Source organism: Monodelphis domestica, chromosome 6 (genome assembly GCF_027887165.1).
Source record: "Monodelphis domestica isolate mMonDom1 chromosome 6, mMonDom1.pri, whole genome shotgun sequence".
NCBI lineage: Eukaryota > Metazoa > Chordata > Mammalia > Didelphimorphia > Didelphidae > Monodelphis > Monodelphis domestica.
Genome location: NC_077232.1, coordinates 223,341,734 through 223,348,815, shown reverse-complemented (window position 1 = coordinate 223,348,815; position 7,082 = coordinate 223,341,734).

The window sequence follows — 7,082 nt, the reverse complement described above, 5'->3', positions numbered from 1 at the left end:
TTATAGTAAAATAAAATCCCAATAAATACATATATAAGGGGATGTTTTCCCCCTGATTATTGCTTTTGTTCTATTATTGCAGTCAGAGCTGACTCTTTGTGACATCATTTGGGGTTTTCCTGGCAAAGAGATTGAAGTGGTTTACCATTTCCTTCTCCAGCTCATTTTTCAGATAAGGAAAAATCAAACAAAGCTGATTCTCCCAGAGTCACATAGCTAGTGTCTATTGTCTAAGGTCAGAGTGAACACAGGAAGCTGAATCTTTCTGACTCCAGTTTTAGCATTTTAGCCACTGCACTACCTCCATTTTTCTGAAAGAATTATGAAAAAATGAAGTCTAAAGATCTTGCCCTTTCATTGCTATATGTTTTGCATCTTTTTCTTGCTTCTATATCCTGTTTAATTGAGCTATGTATTAATTTTCATATAATAAAAAATAGCTTAAAAATCCAACTCAGTAATATAATTCAATTATAAAGAATGAACCCTTAATTCCTATGTTTTTTTCATCATTTCACTTCATATCCTCATTTCATTATCAAGAAAAATAGTATGGGACTTCAGAGCTAAGATGGCTGAAGAATAGAATGAAGGGACTTCTCACAATCAACTGATAGGCAGGCAGGGTTTGGACATTTCTATTCTAAAAGGTGGAAAAATTACATCTATTAAAGTGAGAGCAGATCACCCCTGCCCCATACCACTTACTGTGCCAGAGTCAGAGCAAGGACTGAGGTAATCTCTAGGTTCTTGGGAGCTTGCTAAGAGCAACACACACCTCTGAGGGCAGTGCAAGGCCTTGATGGCCAGACTTGGGACCCAAGGCTGAGGAGAGTGGAGCATAGGGTCAGAGATAGGGCAGAGATAGGCTACCCACAGCAGACATAATGGAGACTGAAAAAATAGCCTCAGGGCAAAAACCACTTGATGCCTTCAGTCCTCACTCAGATTTCTGGCTGGGAAGGGAAGAGAAAACTACCACAGCAATGTCCACCAAATACCCAAGGACTATAAACCACAAATACCAAAATAATAATAATAATAATAATAATAATAATATACAAAAGAAAAAGCCTCTGACACTGGAGAACTTCTATGGTGAAAACAGCAGAGTACATAGACAATAGCAGAGAGCAAGAAACAAACACATCCAAACTTTACAAAAACTGTGGAAATTGGTCAAAAGCTCTCAAGGAACTCAAGAAGGAGTTGAAGAACCAAGTAATAAAGATGGAGAAACAATGGGAAGAAAAGTAGGAGAAAAAAAGGAAAGTGATTCAAAAGGAAAATAACATTTTAAAGGGCAGAATCTCCCATTTCGAAAAAGAGGCACAAAAATCACATGAAATAATAAGCAAATTAGAGACCAGAATTAACCTCCTGGAAACTATGAAAAGCAGGATAGACAAAACTGGGAGGGAAAATCAAAAGACCATAGTTGAAAAGCAGTCTTTAAAGACTAGAATTGAGAAAGGAAATTGAGAAAGGAAAAGCTAATGAAAAACAGCAAGAATTAACAAAGCAAAGTCAAAAGAATGACAAAATAGAAGGAAACATGAAAAATAGAAGGAAATTTCATTGAAAAAAACAAATGCCCTAGAGAGCAGATCTAGGAGAGACTTGAGAATCATTGGTCTACTGGGAAAACCTAGGAATAAAACAGAGGCCTTGACATCATATTACAAGAAATTATCCAAGAAAACTGCCCTGATATCATTAAAAAGGGGAAAAATAGGCATTGAAAGAGTCCATAGATCATCCTCTATATTATATCCTCAAAAGACAACCCCCAAAAATGTAATTGCCAAATTCAAAAGCTTCCAAGTCAAGAAGAAAATATTGGAACAAGCCAGAAAGGGACAATTCAGATATCAAGGAGTACCAATCAGAATTACACAGGATCTGGCAACCTCCACACTAAAGGACTGTAAGCCTTGGAATATGATATTCAGAAAGGTAAGAGAATATTGTCTACAACCAAGGATCACCTACCCATCAAAACTGACTATATACTTCCAGGAGAAAGTATGGACAATTAACAAAGCAGATAATTTCCAAGTATTCCTAAAGAAAAGACCAGAACTAAATGAAAAAAAAATTATGTCTAAATACAAAATTCAAAAGAAACATGAGAAGATAAAAAAGAAAAAGGTGAATAAAATTTTAAGGGCCTCAGTAGGGTCAAATTGTTTATATTCCTGGCAAAAAAAAAAAATTGGAAAATGAGGGGAAGCCCATCAATTGGGGAATGGCTGAACAAATTGTGGTATATGTTGGTGATGGAATACTATTGTGCTCAAAGGAATAATAAAGTGGAGGAATTCCATGGATACTGGAACAACCTCCAGGAATTGATGCAGAGTGAGCGGAGCAGAACCAGGAAAACACTGTACACAGAGACTGATTCACTGTGGTATAATAGAATGTAATGGACTTCTCCATTAGTGGCAATGCAATGACCCTGAACAACCCGGAGGAATCTGCAAGTAAAACCACTCTCCACATCCAGAGGAAACACTGTGGGAGTAAAAACACCAAAGAAAAACAACTGCTTGAATACATGGGTCAAAGAGATCTGGTTGAGGATGTAGACTCTAAATGAACATCCTAGTGCAAACAGCAACATGGAAATGGGTTCTGATTAAGGGCACAAGTAATACACAATGAAATTGCACTTTGGCTGTGGGAAGGGTGTGTAGAGGGGAGGGAGGGAAAAAATGTGAGTATTGTAACCAAGTAATAATGTTCTAAATTGACTAAATAAACTAATTCAAATGGGAAAAATTATTTATATTCCTATATGGAAAAATGATCTTTGTAATTCTCAAAAACTGTGTTCACTATTATAGTGGATAGAAGAATTATTCATAGGTAGAAGTTGGGGTACTAAGTAGTTTAATATGTTATATAAAAAAGGGATGGGCGGGAATAGGAGATGACACCAAGAGAAACTTGAAGAAAGGAAGCCCAATAAGGGGCCAATCTGAATGGCAATTTGGAATTACACCCAAAAGGATTTAAAAGCTAGTCTGCCCTTTGATCCATCCATACCACTGGCTAGGTTTGTATACCAAAGTGATCAAAAGGAAAAGGACTTATACAAAAATATTTATAACCATGTTCTTTGTGGTGGCCAAAAATTGGAAAATGAGGGGCTGCCCTTTGATTGAGGAATGGCTAAAGAAATTGTGGTATCTGTTGGTGATGGATTAGTATTATGCCCAAAGGAATAATGAACTGGAGGAATCCCATGTGAATTGGAATGACCTCCAGGAATTGATGCAGAGTGAAAGGAGCAGAACCAGGAGAACATTGTACACAGAAATATGTATACATTGTGGCACAATCAAATATAATAGACTTCTCTACTAGCAGCAATACTATGATCCAGGACAATTCTGATGGACTTATAAGAAAGAATGCTATCCACATCTAGAGAAAGAACTGTGGGAGTAGAAATGCAAAAGAAGAAAACCTCCTTGATCACATGGTTCGATGGGGACATGATTGGGGATGTAGACTCTTAATGATCACTCTATTGCATATATTAATGATATGAAAATAGGTCTTGATCAATGATACATGTAAAACCAAGCTGAATTTCTCACTGGCTACAGGAAGGGGGAAAGAAGAAGGGAGGGAAATACAAATCATGTAACCATGGAAAAATATTCTAATTTAATTAAATATATGTATATATATATTTTTTTTTTTAAAAAAAGGAGTTGGTACCACATGCAAATCTAAAAAAGAAAAAGAAAAACAGTCTGGTAGAGGCAGTAAAAATAATATTAAAATTAGAGAGGAAGACCTGACTGACATTTACTAGAAGTGACTAGAACTCTTTGAATCTGTTTCCTAATGTATGAAATATGTAACAAAAACAATATTGATAATTATGCTCAAACGGTTATTATAAGGATCAAATGAGTTAATGTATTTTAGGTGCTATATAAACCTTTAAAACTATAAATTCTAGTTATCTTTATTTTGTTCCTCCATATTGATTTTATTATATTATCTCTGTGAAATGTTACCTCAATAATTAGTGTTCTATTTATAATTTAATTTGAGTAGTGAGACCAGATTTATTATTTTGGTGCAAATGAGCAATGGACACTGAATATTTCTTTGAATATTAAGATCTTTCTTCACTGCTATGAGAATCACTTTGTAGTTGTATTTATATAACTTGTTTGTATGCTGATAGGTTAACTCCTTGATATTTGATGTATTTTTATGATAAGTTAATATTAAATTTCTCTTTCTAACTCAGTCTCACAGATGTTATCAGTATTACACAAAGAAATTATAGGTACTTTGTGAATTTGTATTTTTATTATGGTACATCAGTAATATGCCATATGATCAGTGAGAGAGGGCCAGTCTTTGAGTTAACAAGACTGATCCTAGTCATGCCTCTGACATCTTGTTGGCTATAAACTAATAAAATTGACCATTAACAAGTTAACTTGTTTCTCAGTAGCCCCATTTAACTAAGACCATAAATTATAGACCAATTAACAGTCTGCATTGGTGGGAGTTTACATATAAGGAGTCCCTAGTTATCATGAAATTACAAATCTAAATATAAAAAAAAAAATTTGCTTCTTTATCTTCTGGGTTTTGATAAGTAAATTATAGATCTAATTTTCACTCAATCTTTTTCTTGGTTCATTACTCATCTAAGATTTCTTTTTTTTCTTTTTTCTTTTTATATTTTTATTTATTACTTTTGAATAAATGTTTTTTCACTTATTAAGAAGAAACATTTTCATTTCAAAGCATTTTAGCATAAATGTGTTCTATTTTTGCCAACCTTTTCTGAAGAATTTGATAGCATCCTCTAATTTTTATTATTTGAAGTATTAATATCATTAATTGTACAAATAATTTCCAAAGTTCACCTATATTTATTTTCCTTGAATGAATCAAACTTGCTTATAGTGTCACATGGGTAATAGAAAGCCACTTAAAGTTTTGAACAATGGAATGGCCTAGGAATGGTTAGGTCTATCCATAAGGAGGATGTCTGTCAGTTTTTACTTTTAAGAGTTTTAAGGAAAATAAGGTTTTTTTCCAAATATCAAAAAGGATGGAAATTATGTGGGTTTTTTAATGGTCTAACAAGTATATTCTTTGTTGGTTGTTTGTTTGTTTTTTAATTTCCGAAGTAGTGACCTTGTTTCATCAGTTTTCTTCTCTACTGGTGAAGGAAATACTATATAGTAATTAGGCAACTGTAAGTGAATGATAGTTGGAAAACAGCATTAGAGCATGTAAAAAAGCAGACATCCTAAACAAAAGATAGAGAATATTACAGGATGTAAAGTGGATAATTTTGATTACATTAAATTAAAAAGGTTTTGCTCAAACAAAACTGACAGAATCAAAATTAGAAGCAGAAAGTTGGGGGGTAAATAATTTACAGAAAGTATCTCTGTTAAAGGCTTCATTTCTCAAAGAATATAGAGGGCTGGGCCAAATTTCTAAGGATACAAATCAATCCCTAATTGATAAATGGTCAAAAATATAAATAGGCAGTTTTCAGAGGAAGAAATCAAAGCTATCTATAATTACATGAAAAAATGTTCTAAAATACTCTTGATTAGAGAAATGCAAATCAAAACAACTCTGAAGTATTATCTCACACCTATTTGATTGGCTAATATTACAGAAAGGGGAAATGATTAATGTTATAGGGAATATGAGGAAATTGAAATAATAATGCACTATTGCTGGGCTTACGAACTGATCTAATCATTGTGGAGAACAGTTTGGAATTGTACCAAAAGAACTATGAAACTGTGATTTTCCTTTAACCTCACAATGCCCCTACTGGGACATAATCCCAAAGAAATGAAACAAAGTGGACGGGAAAGGAAATATTTATACAAAAATATTAATAACAACTCTTTTTGTTGTGGTAAAGAATTGAAAATTCAGAAGGTGGCCATTTATTGGGAAATGATTAAACAAGTTGTAGTATATGACTGTAGTGAAATATTATTGTGCTATAAGAAAAGAGGAGGATGATTTTAATGATTTTAGAAAAACCTGGAAAGACTTAAATGAACTGATACAAGGGAAAGCAAGCAGAACCAAGTCAACACTGTACATAATATTATATAAAGAACAATAGTGAATATTGTATAAAGAACAATAGTGAATGACTTAGTTATATTCAATAATATAAAGGACTCATGATGGAAAATGCTATTCAATTCAAGAGAAAGAAATGATGAAATCTGAACACAGACTAAAGCAAATTATATTTTACTCCCTTGGGATTTTTGTTGTTGTTTATTTGTTTTCTTTTCAAATTTTCCTCCACATAAGAACTAATAGAAAAATGTTTTACTTGAATCCATATCAGATTACTTACCATCTCAAAAAATGGAGAGGGCCAGGAGGAAGTGAAGAAGAGAGGATCAAAAGAATAGAGAATTTAGAACTCAAAACTTTTTTTAAAGAATGTTAAATTATTTCACATGTAATAGAGAAAATAAAATATTATTTTAAAATTGTTTTATGTGATTACACATGAAAAATCTATATCAAATTGCTCATTGTCTCAAAAAGAGTGAAGGGCAAGAATTCAAATATTTTTCATTAATGTGAAAAATGCTTTTACATAAAATGAAGGGAAATATTTTTTTTAGAAGTTGATTATCTTAGGTAATTTCCCATCATACTTAAAATAAATCATGAGATGCAATTAATGGACATTTTTTTAATATATTTTATTTGATCATTTCCAAGCATTATTCGTTAAAGACATAGATCATTTTCTTTTCCTCCCCCCCACCCCCCATAGCCGACGCGTAAGTCCACTGGGCATTAGATGTTTTCTTGATTTGAACCCATTGCTTTGTTGATAGTATTTGCATTAGAGTGTTCATTTAGAGTCTATCCTCTGTCATGTCCCCTCAACCTCTGTATTCAGGCAGTTGCTTTTTCTCGGTGTTTCCACTCCCATAGTTTATCCTTTGCTTATGAATGGTGTTTTTTTCTCCTGGATCCCTGCAAGTTGTTCAGGGACATTACACCGCCACTAATGGAGAAGTATTAATGGACATTTT